The sequence below is a fragment of the Macadamia integrifolia genome, unplaced genomic scaffold (genome assembly GCF_013358625.1).
Source record: "Macadamia integrifolia cultivar HAES 741 unplaced genomic scaffold, SCU_Mint_v3 scaffold2151, whole genome shotgun sequence".
Taxonomy (NCBI): domain Eukaryota; kingdom Viridiplantae; phylum Streptophyta; class Magnoliopsida; order Proteales; family Proteaceae; genus Macadamia; species Macadamia integrifolia.
The window spans coordinates 11,450-24,477 of NW_024868542.1; positions in this window are offsets into that span (position 1 = coordinate 11,450).

Sequence of the window (13,028 nt, forward strand, 5' to 3'; positions counted from 1 at the left end):
GGGGGGGGTGTGGGTGGGGTGGGAGAGAAGGGATAGAGAGCATGCGAGTTAGTTATCAAACCAAGAAATTTAACAATGGGAAACCATTATTGATATTATTGTTTGGATATTTTTTTTTTTTTAAGGCATGTTTGTTCCTTAGGCATCATATCTTTTCTTCTTTTGAAATCTTTCGTAAAAAAAAACATAGAGTTCATTTCTATAGACATCACATATTCTTTTCGTTAGTGCTAGTAGAATGTCCTGTTGGGTTTTGGGCTACAGTGACATGGTTGATCCATATGATCTCATAGTGGTTCGACCCACTTTGAGGGTCCTAGTGTTGGGGTGGTTAAGGCTGAATGGACTATTATAAGTAGTCTCTCTATGATCCCTGCAGTCACATTACGTAAATCACAGTTACTCATAAGCTGTGAGAGAGATCCATGAAGAAAACTATAGAAGACCCTAGAGGTTTGTTCGTGGGAATTATCTTCAAGTGTGAGAAACCTTAGTTCATGGTAAAAGCTTGTGAAGGCTTCCCAAACTATAGTACATATATGGTTTTAGTCCCTAAACAGTCTCATAGTTCATGTTCTTTCTCTTTAACAACTCTCTAGTGCTTGTGTCTTCTAATCAGCGTGAGGGGATGATCCTTTAGATTATTTCCCTAAAAAGTGGTATTAGAGCCCTAGCTTCACGGTTTAGAATTCTAAAATCAAAATTTTTGGATAAATATAGGGTTTTTGAAAGGGATTTCGTCGAAAAACAGCTACTGCCGACTTTTTTAACCACCGAAACCCCAATATCTTTGGATATGAAGATGGGAAACGTCGATACGATCAAAACCATATATGGCACACAACCACGTGCCACCAGCGTGTGTGAGTGACAGCCACACGCCAACTCGGCTTGCGACGGGTCATCATCGGGCCAACCTGGTTAAGGTTTTCGAGTTGGACCGGGTTGACTCGGTTTAAATCGGTCCTGGTTCAGTTTGACCCAACCTCGTCTGACCCATCGACACAGAACATGTCCCAGGTTTTTTACCTGGTTGGCCCAATCCATGACTTGGCCGGTTGGGTCAACCCAGTTCAATCCAGTTCATTTCGACCCTATTTGGTTCAATCCAATTCAAGGAAATGAGACTTTCTGACATAAACTTTAAATTGCTCGTATGGACAAATTTTTTTACACACAGTTTTTGCATTAGATTCTTTATTTATTTATTTATTTATTTTTTTGAGATCTTTAATTTGATATGCATTATCAATCTGTTTGGTATCCATTGAAGCATTGTTTTGCTAATTTTTTGTGCATAGGGAATAATTGACTGTTTTTTATTCTGCTCCCCAGTGTACTGGTAAATTGATATAGCAAATGACATGTCTATTAATGGTACTATTTGTGCATATAATTTACAACGCCATCCCCTAAAGAATGCCAGTGTTATAGGAACACCTCCTGTTTAATGCCAAATTACGATTCAGACCCCCTACCGTCGACCTTTATTACAGAATATACCTCAACTGCTGACATCAACAACTCATTTTTTTCTTCTAAATACCATATTACCCTTAACAATGTTGAAGTACTGATATTACCCTCAAATGACAAAATCAACTATTCTTGTTTTTCAGCAGCACTCTCTTCCCATACAATTACTACGATGCAGTATAAAGACATACCTATGATTCCATGCCATCGTTTATTGGGTGAAGCCTAAGCAAGTGTCGGTGGCCGATTCACGGTACAACTCAAATATTAGAAGAAGAAAACAGAATAAAGAAATCAATAAGAAACAACAAATTTGAATAGAGAAACAAAGGACGACGGACGACAAGAGGAAGAAGGATACGTCAAGATCTCAGACGTCTCTGCCGGCGATTTGACACAATGGACTAGAGACTAACCAGATCAGACGTCTGATTTTGCTTCCCTGTCCCATTCAAAGGCCATGAATCCTTCTCTCCTTCCCGAAATCGAGCCTGATGGTCTCACCAGAGAAGCCCCTGTTATCGCCTACACCGAGAAGGTCTCTGTATCTCTCTCGATCCTTTCTCTTGGAATTTGTTTATTTTTGTATCCGTTGATTGAACTATCTTCTGACATTTCTGCAATTCTCTTCTCCTCCATTGTTTTCAGATAATCAAGGAAGAACAAATTCAATTACAAAAGTATGTGCATTTCTACTCCCTCTGCTATTTCCTATTTCCTTTTTCGTGTTAGTTTTCTGGTAATCATTGAGTTACCGTTTGTGAATTTCTTATCTTATGATTCAATTCTGTTTTCCCTTTCGATTGGGTTTATGTCTTGTACCACCCGGTTAATGTGGCTGATTTGGAGGCCAGAAACCCAGGCCATCATGGGAGGCCTCGGCCACAGTGGCGGTGGTGGCCACGTCAACAGAGCAGAACTCGTCGACGACGGAAGGACCAATACTCGACGGAGACGAATGTAGCAAAACTTGCAGGTATGGAGAGAAGGAGATAATGGTTAACCCACGTGAGAAATAGAGTGGTAATTTTGGATTAATGAAAATGGGTTATAGATATGTATTTTATTTAAAAGGGTTAAAGCGTCATTTCACTGCATCACTTAACAGAGACTGACGACAGGGGGTCTCTGTTAATTTGGTATTAAACAAGGGGTGTTACTATAATAATGGTATTCTCTAGGGGGTGGTGCTATAAATTACCCTTAATTATATTACATTGGTATGTATTATGTATACATTGAATTTACATGAAACATGTATCCCACAAAATTTCCGGTCAGACTAGGGACGTGCACCGTTATAGTAACACTGTTTTGAATCCACCAAAGTTGTAAGAATCAATATTACCATAATGGGTGCATATCCCAAAGAACTATAATGGGACAACAAAGTTAATGATGATCACCCAAATGTGACATTGTTCAAGTAAGTACAGAATGCATAAGAATTTATGAGCATTTTAGCCTATGAGCTACTGTTCACCTAAAGGTGACAGTATCTTCAAAGTGACAGTATAACCCGCAGTAATTACAAAGATGTAAGTGGACCAGTGCATTTCAAACCCAAAGGTTAGAAATGTAGTTCGGTTGACAAATATAAATTTTTAATGGTTAAGTATATAACATTAGTATTGATTATTTGATGTGTGCCAATATATACATGTATGCATGGAACAAAATGCGTGGAATATGATAGAATGTTTATTTTTTCATTGAATCATTAAACAGGATGTCAACTAGTTATGTAGTTCCGAAAATCCCAAAACTGACTGCTGACAATTACAATAAGTGACTAGAAGACTTAGAAACTTACATATACCTTAGGGACCTAGAGCATTGCACTAGGATACCCAAGTCAGCTATAGTGTACGTTTCTAGCAGATCTACCCAAAAGATTGACTATGAAAGTGGGTGATTGCAAATATGAAAGCATTGACAGTCATAAAAAGTGCTTTGCCTGAGACAATGAAAATAATATTGAGGTGAAGGAAACAATTGTTGAGTACCTAGAGGCCATTAAGGTCAAGTTTTACTATTCGAGGAAGTCACAGGCTGGAGACCTGATGAATACTCTTACCACATCTAGGTCTGAAGGGGTTGGCATTGCTAGAGACCATATTCTGGGGTTAACTTCAGTAAGAAGCTAGATCATAGGGCTAGGAATCAAGTTTGATGATGATTTCCTGGCAACCATAGCTGTCAACTCCCTTCCAAACTCCTACAGACACCTCAGAACAACCTACAATGCACTAAAGGATCAGTGGGGCATAGATGAAATAATAAATGTGGTGACTTAGGAAGAGAACACACAGAACATGAAGGGCAAGGTTGAAAGTGCTAACCTAACTCAGACTAAGAAACTTCTTCAGCTAGTCCTATTAGAAACAACAGGAGGTTCTCCAAGAATGGGACGTACACCCAATACAAAAGGAACAAGAATTTTCAGACAAGGAAAGGGCAATAGCAAAAGGGTCAGAAAGACTTGAGTAGCATTGAATGTTTCTGATGCAAGGCAAAGGGTCACATGAAGAAGGACTGCTTCAAGAGAAAATTCTATCTAGAGAAGGACACTGATATGCACATATTTATGATTTGCTTCGAGTCCTATCTCATTAATGCTCAAATAGACTCTTGCTGGTTGGATTCAACTTCATTTATTCACATCGCTCATTCCTTGCAGGGGTTTCTAAGCAATAGGGTGCCAAACAAGGATGAGGTGAGCGTGTTCATGGATAATGTAGCTCAAGTAGCAATGGAAGCTATAGAAACCACTAGGTTGTCTTTAAATTCAGAATTGTTTTTAGACTTGATGGATGTTTTTATTTCCTCTATGAGGAGGAATTTGATTTCAGTTTCTGAACTACATTCAAATAATATTCAATTATTTTTTATATTAATGGCTTCACTTTATTACATGATTCTGTTACTGTGGTTTATGATAGTTTGGTAGATGGGCTTTATAGATTGAACTACAATTCTTTGTGGGTTATGAATATTGGTGTGAAATGTTCACTGATAGATGAAAAGTCTTCAATATTGTGGCATATAAGATTAGGTCATATCTCTAGAAAGAGAATGGAGATGCTAGTGAAGAATGAGCTCTGGAGGACTTAGTACAAGAAAGTATCCGCGGAAGCGATTTCGATCATCCTATCAGTGAGTCAACCATTCAACAAATAATCAATATGAGGGTTTCGATCGTTACCTGAAACTCCACAAATGTAGAGCCTCCACGCGATCTTAGCCCTTTCATAGTGAGTCATTCCCACACGTACAACTTTACGTTCCCTTGGATCCAAGCTCCTCCACAATAGTCAGAATTTTCATAAAACCCTGACCACATACTCGATCACTCAAAGAGAAAGAGAAAGATGGAAAAGCCGTTTTCTCGAGGAGGGTGAGACCCGTGAGAACTATTTTCTCATTTTTTTCACATTGTTTTTGTTTGCCAATCTCATGTATTCTTGGCCTAATCAGAATCCCCTATTAGTTAGTGTTTTAGTAACATCCAACTAAGTAATGAGTCTCCTGTTGGGAGCCAACAACTAAACCAAAGCCAATCTTATCATAAGAAATAAGATCAAATTTATTATGAAAATAAATAATATAAAATTATTTTCCTACGAATAGGAAAATAAATAATATAAAATTCTTTTTCCTAACAATCACCTCCATCCTAATATAAAATCTCATCTCTTATGAGGATCCAAAATCTTAGATCATAAAAAGAATTTATGGCAATTAAAATGTTGTACATATAGGTTGAACTTATAGGAAAGGTGTGGGATATCATTGGGATTCCACCTAGCATGTTATGCATCTTAACAATACTGTATTCATAATACATGATTAATCAACACATGTGATGCCATGTAGATGTAACAATTATTACCCAATTTAAGTAGATTATTATGCATCAACCCCTCCATAATATAATATCACATTATAGACTATAGGGCATGTGTATACTGTCTTATCCCCAATCTATAGAAAAATCTTCAAAGATTCTGTAATTTTGATTAGACCAAAGAAAACATTTTCTAAAATTATTTACGAAAATAAATATTAAAAAATAATATTAATTTTAAAAAATTTTGTAAACTATTTACAAAAATGCCATCGATACCGGATTTATGTTCAATCAAGTATAGTCATTTTCTCTCCTTGATATTCTCCCAATAAAGGTAGTGGATTCCTTGTTAGGAATTTCTTTCGAATACGACCAAACAATACGAATCCAGTACACCGATGTATAGTCAGGGAAACATCAACCGTTGGTGCACCAAAACTCACAATGTGTGATCGCATCAACAAGAACCCCTCAGGTCAAAGGACTAATCATACACTACTCACGAGAATTTCTTTTCAAATCAACAGACAGTAACACACACTTGAAATTTTCTTGTATGATCCAGTTCAATGTGCACACTGTATGTACACTCGCACTTGTGCCCTGAAATCTCCATTCCTAGGTACACAAAATATGACGACCATTTACACTGGAGGTTCAGTCCCATCCCTAGTCGTGAACAATTTTAGGTTAAAACCTAAAGACTTACCAATGTCCGTTATTTAAATCATGCAAATTAATTTATATAATTTTCATATAAATATGGATTGATGATAGAAATTTTTCAACAAACTCCCACTTGTATATCAGAGCCATTTAATTGTCTTACATGTTTTTAACATATTCACATCCTATTTTAATCCCTTGGTAAAGAGATTTGGAAAAACTATTCCTCTGAGCTAATCTCATCAGCTGTCTGGATTAATCTTTCTACAGGATGCAACTTGAATTTCCTATTCAAGTGTAAAACATTCTCATTATCACATATCTGGATAATAAGTAGTTTTACAAGTTTATTAATATTCTCTTGTTTAGTCAAGTACTTTTATCAACCAAACAACTTGGCTAATTACTAAACATTCCACTACTATAGTGTAATCAAAGATAGATTACTCTTTGGAACTATTCCAAAATATAACACCATCACTTAAATATAAAACCTTAAATATTATTGATTACCTGTCACACTTGTCAAATTTCTAAATTTTTATTCGAATATTACTTAGATTGACAAGTAGTAACATTACTAACTTATGTCCACTTCTCAGTAATTCTCAATTATTAAAGCTTGACAGCAATCCAACTATTTTATCCTGAAAATTTTTATATTCTCACTGAACACATGGTCCATCCAAAAATTGATCAAAATAAACGATTTGTTATTTGATCAAAAGGGAATGTTTCAAATAATAGAAACTCTTAAGAGATCGATTAGATCTCAATGACATGCATTATTCTCTTTGTTATTATATGTCAATACTTTTTCAAGATATTAACAGTTGAATCTGTGACTATCACAGTGTGCATCTATCAACAATGAAATCCTGAAGGTATACCATTCATCAACAAATGCCTTGAATTTTTCATTTCTTTCAATTCTTTCATCTTTATACATATCTACTTAAATCCAATGGGCATACGCCTTATAGTGGATCTATAAAATTCCAGACTTGGTAAGAATGAAAAGAGACTATTCTAAAGCTCAATTTTATATTATCTTCTGTCTACATCCTTTACAGCCTTAACAAAAGTTTATTTGATTCTGAAGAACCATACTTATTTGTAAAATTTTTCTACATAGTCATCCTCCTTTATAAGGAATGTATAATTAATAGGAAGTTTAACTATCCTCCTACGACATTGAGACCTTCAAGGATGTTCCACAAAATATGTGAGTTATAAATATCGATTTAGTTAATACACATAGAATTATTCTATGTCCCCAGAAATATATTACAATGTAATATAGTTCTCTTAAAGAAAATTCAACCAAATAGGATTATCAAACCCTATGCAATTTATTATTGTAATTCATCCCATCTGTCAACCGCCTTTGCATTTAAGTTAAACGATCCCTATACCTTAAGAAATTATAGAATAAGTTTTCGTATATTCTATTATTCAAAATGGTCCTTAGGTACAAATTTAGATGGATACTTATTCAAAATAAATACTGCTATTTTAAAAGTACAATGCTAATAAAATAGCTGTCAAACATTGTCTTACAATATCCAATTTGATCTTTTTATTACATCATACAATATGATGACTCCGAGTATCTCAATTAGAGATCTTATACTGTTTTAGATAATCCAAAGAATATATGATAAATATTCTCACTTGATCTAATCAAGAGTTAACACTCATACCTTTGTCAGGTACAGTATTTACTGGATGATCTACATTTGTATAAATTAATTCCCAAACATAAATAGCTCTACAACATTTTTGGAAAAAAGACTTGGTTATATGTCCTCATAAATAAGACTTATAAGTTGACATAGGATTTTCTTTCAGACATTCTAAAGACTTATCCCTCCTAACTTATAAATTCTATTAACTCTATACAACCTTATAACAAGCGCCAAAAGTGTGAAGTTAACTAGAGCACATATAAAACCTTTTTTTTTTTTTTATTGCCATATCATAGTAACTGCTCTAGTCCTGATTAAAAGATAATTTTTAGTTTCCATAAAACATTCTTATCATATTTAAACCATATAATTAATTTGTATATGCTTGAGGAACCAAGTCCATACATATCATGGGCTGTCAGTCATACCAACACAGTATATTCAAACAGAACAAGTGTTTTATGAAAAATTTTATCCAGCTACTTTCATAAGGTAGCCAGGTAAAACTGACAAATTTTTGTATCATTTTTTTCCATAGTACTTGACACATGGGTCACACCCATATATGTCTTTTTCTTGTTTTGACCATTGGGCATTAAACATGAAGAGAAAACTACAAACACCATTACTATTGTCTTGACTTTTCATAAACAAAAATTTTCACCAATTACATTAGATGTAGTTGGTGACATAGTTAAGACATTGAAATAAGCATCCATAATTAACTTAAAACAATCTCATAGAATGACTTATCATTATTATGACATAGTCAATAATTGAAGAACCTTAAGTCATCTTGGGTAATATGATAGACTTTAGTTGATGATCAATGAACATCTTTAGGCTACTTATCAAACTTCTCCTTAGCATCTTCATTATGTCTATAACCCTTGGTAATTTCTAAAGAGTATCATAGAGTCAAATAGGGAAAGAGTATTATCTCTCAGGATAAACAAATTACTCAAATACAAGCATGAGTAAATAGTCTTGCATATTTCAAACAATTAAATTAGACAAAGGGTCAATATTATAATAATTAGTGAGTTAATGATAAAAAAATGGATAATGATGTACAATTAATTTGTATATACATACCATTGAATATAAGTGATCAAAGCTCAATCAATGGTTTCTTACACCTTAAGCATTCCTTAAAGTTTTAGGGTGTGAATTGAAATAATTCAACCCTTACATGTATAACTTAGCCTATTGGAGTTCATTGTACATGCGTTGATTGACTGGACTGATTTTGTCCATCACAAAGACTTTCAATAACTTTGACCACCTGAGTACCAAGTCCAATCCTATCGGCTGACACATACTCATGTCAAGTGTATACCCATCGTCTCAGAGTGAATCATGGCATCGTGAGCTAATGTTTACTATCATAGTACACCTGTCACTGACCATGTCCTCTACTTATCATATAGAAGATGAATGTAGACTGTTTATTGATCAATCACAAGTGTTATCCTATCGATATTTTTCAGAATTGACCTATAAAACCTCTACCCTCACCGACCATAGGAGACCATGAGAATCTCACCGGTTAGGGTTTCTTATATCACACTTACTTTATAATGAGGGAAACAAGAACGCATATACATAGATAATCATATAGACATGCATTCAATGTATTATCATACATTACATTGTATGTATTTAAACTAACTTCACATCACATGTAATAAAACAAATATTTATGTTAAACAATTAAAATAAGCATCACATGTAAATTATTGACTATAATGGTTATGAGATGGGATTCGAAGTCAAATTGACTTTGCATCTCATGCAAGTCAGTTTGATTCCAAGATGGGTAGGAGTAACATAACCTCATTAGCTACCCCCACTCAACTTAGTTAAGTGATAGTATGAATGCAAGTTACATAAAAATAACTATTACACTGTAAACTACATTTCATTTTGATCTTAGCCGCTTCCTCCAAGCGATGAACACCTCCGATCAACCCTTGATCAACATCTTTGATCGTCTTACGATCATCGTCATCGATTTCCTCTCAATTATCATATAATAAAATAAAATCCTAATTCTATTTTACATTTTCTTTATCAAAAAACCCTTGAAAAATCAACCCACCAATTGGGCTGCCCAAGGGAAATACATCAGTTTATAAAAAAAGATAGGAGGAGAGAGAGTGAGAAAGAGAGTAAACAGATAATAGAAGACAAATTTCACAATCACGTATATGCATATCATCCATATAAAAATCCATCCATATGGTTCATTTTAAATCCCATAACCACTAATAAATGCATGCATTTGATCATTTCATTTCATTTATTTAGAAATAAAGATTTACAAAACCACATTTTAAATTGTCAACTTTTGACAATTTTATCACATATGTACATCTCATGTACAAGAAATTATTACACCTCCAAAACTAAAAATTAAATCATATTTAATTATACGGGTTCAGGGCCCATGGATCCACTAAGGTTTTAAGAAACTCAAAAAATATATAAATGTACAAATTAGTTTAATAGGCACTACTTTCTGATGATGATCTTAATAAAATAACTGATGAATATCATGAATTTTTAAAACAATCAAAAGAAAAAAGAGCTAAACCTATGAGTGAGGACACTCGACTCATTAACTTAGGATCCGATCAATGCCCTAAAGAAATTAAAATTGGTGTAACTCTAAATGAAGAAGAAACCTCACAAATGGCCAGCCTATTAAAAGAATTTACAGAGGTTTTTGCTTGGTTCTATGAAGACATGCCTGGCATTGACCCAAAAATAGTGTAGCGTCGACTTCCTATGTATCCAGATGTGAAGTCTCTCAAACAAAAGGCTAGAAGAATGCAGCTTGAATGGAGTGAAAAGATTAGAGAATAAGTAATTAAGTAATGGAATGCAGAATTCTTGCAAGTTATAAAATATCCCCATTGGTTGGCTAATATTGTTCCAGTTCCAAAGAAAGATGGAAAAGTTAGAATGTGTGTGGATTTCAGAGATTTAAATAAAGTCAGTCCTGAAGATTACTTTCCTTTGCCCCATATTGCTATGTTGGTTGATAGTACGGTAGGACATGCTTTGTTATCATTCATGGATGGATTTTTAACATACAACCAAATTAGCATGCATCCTGAAGATATGGAAAAAACTATTTTTACCACCCCTTGGGGGACCTATTGCTATAAGGTAATGCCATTTGGTCTAAAGAATGCTGGAGCCAGATATTAAAGAGCCGTTACTACTATTTTGCATGATATAGTGAAAATCTACGTTGATGATATGATTGCCAAGGCTATCGACAGACAGGGGCATATCTCAGCACTAAGAAAGTTTTTTGAAAGAATTAAGAAATTTTAATTACGGTTGAACCCTCAGAAGTGTGTGTTTGGTGCGAAGACATGAAAGTTATTAGGCTTTCTTGTAAGTGAAAGAGGTATAGAAGTGGATCCTATCAAGATCAAAGCATTTAGGGACATGCCTACATCTCAGATTGAAAAGGAAATATGAGGATTCCTTAGTCACATCTAATACATCAGCCGTTTTATAGAGCAATTGACCAAAAATAGCACTTAACACTTCAAGTTACAAAACCTATTTGGGCTCTATGTATAATATAATATTATTGGTCCATGGTACAACCCACCTCATATATGCACACTCTATTTCACTAATATTTAGTTAAATAGACTATTACATCTTATGTAATAAAACATGCAAGTCCATTAAAATGCACAAATATTAATTTTCACATAATACCATATTATGTGGATCCCACTAGTCAAAGTAATGTTTTAAATAAACAAAGTCAAAAAATTAATAATTTTCATAGGCTTGGTACAAGTATTGGACTCTCCATTGAGCTCATTAATTTTGTACACATTTATATTCCTTATATTAATAATTTCATAAATTATTAACTATTAGAGATATTGATTCTATAGAAAATATTAATTATTCAAAGCCAATGTTTATAACTAATTGGGTCACCTAGTAAGCGGTTAGGTTGAAAATGAGTTTATAGAACAAACCACATAAAACAATCTTGCCTATATGAGTTTTAATTAAAACATTTTTAACTAAACCCCTATAGCCAAACAAGGTTCTATATTATAGTTGTTTTTACGTTGAGAAAAACAAATCCATAATTGACAATACAACCATCCTATATGGTAACTTGAATGGGACCCATTCGGACTTAACATGAAATTAAACCCATCTAGCCCCCTTTCCATGCTTTCTAACATGGCTGTAATATCAAATTTGTACATATATTATATAGTCCATATATCAATAAGACGGATTAGGTTTCTAAAACCCAATCAAAACATGAACATTCAAATTCCCAAATAGGCCACTGATTTCACAAATAAATTCAAAACCTCAAAAGCATGGTTTTAAGTATCTCTGATACCGATACGATACCCTCCGATACGTATCTTAAATTTAGCTGACCGATACGATACACACCGATACGATACATGAAATTTTTAAAATCCTTTTGTATCTATATATATCATACAATACATACCGATATGCATCAATACACCACCAATACACATTGATACGATACGATATGCCTCGATACGACTATGAAAATTATAAAATTGAGGTAAAATGTACGTTTCGGTATGTATTGATACGTATCGGTGAGTATCGGTATGTATCGATCAGTACGTATCGGTATGTATCGATCGGTACGTATCGATATATATTGGCACATATCGGTGAGTATCGATATATATATATATATATCAGTACGTATCGATACGTATCGGTGAGTATCGGTATGTACCGATACAGTGCACTATGGTCATATAATGGCCAAGATGGGTAATTTTTTAGAAAAACACGATTTTTTGAAGGGTTTTTGTTCCAAAGTTGCTGTCAGCCATATTTCTCTCTAACTAAAGTGGAAATCAAGGTCGGGAACAAGGATTTTACATTTATGGGACAACTACAAACCTTGAATTCTTAGTACGATACCCTCAATTTAGTGTTTATGCATAATACATGTTATCAATAGCTTTTTTTAACAAATTCTTTATGCAAAAGTGTTTAAAAAAATGTTTCCTATCAATTTATGTGTGTATCTTTAGGGTATCTTAGTGTATCTCCGATACGATATGATACTCTCTGATACGTATCTTAATTTTGATCGATCGATATGACGACCGATACCAATACTTTAATCCTTGCTCAAAAGTGTTTATCACAGCTAAAGCCCAATATGGGCAGCCCGTTTGAAAATGCCCATAAAGTGTTTTGTTTTAATTTAAAAACTTAAGACCATTTACAACTAAAAGGTCCAAAAAAAAAAAAAAAAACCATCATTTTAAAAACTAAGGATGAAATGGTCCTTA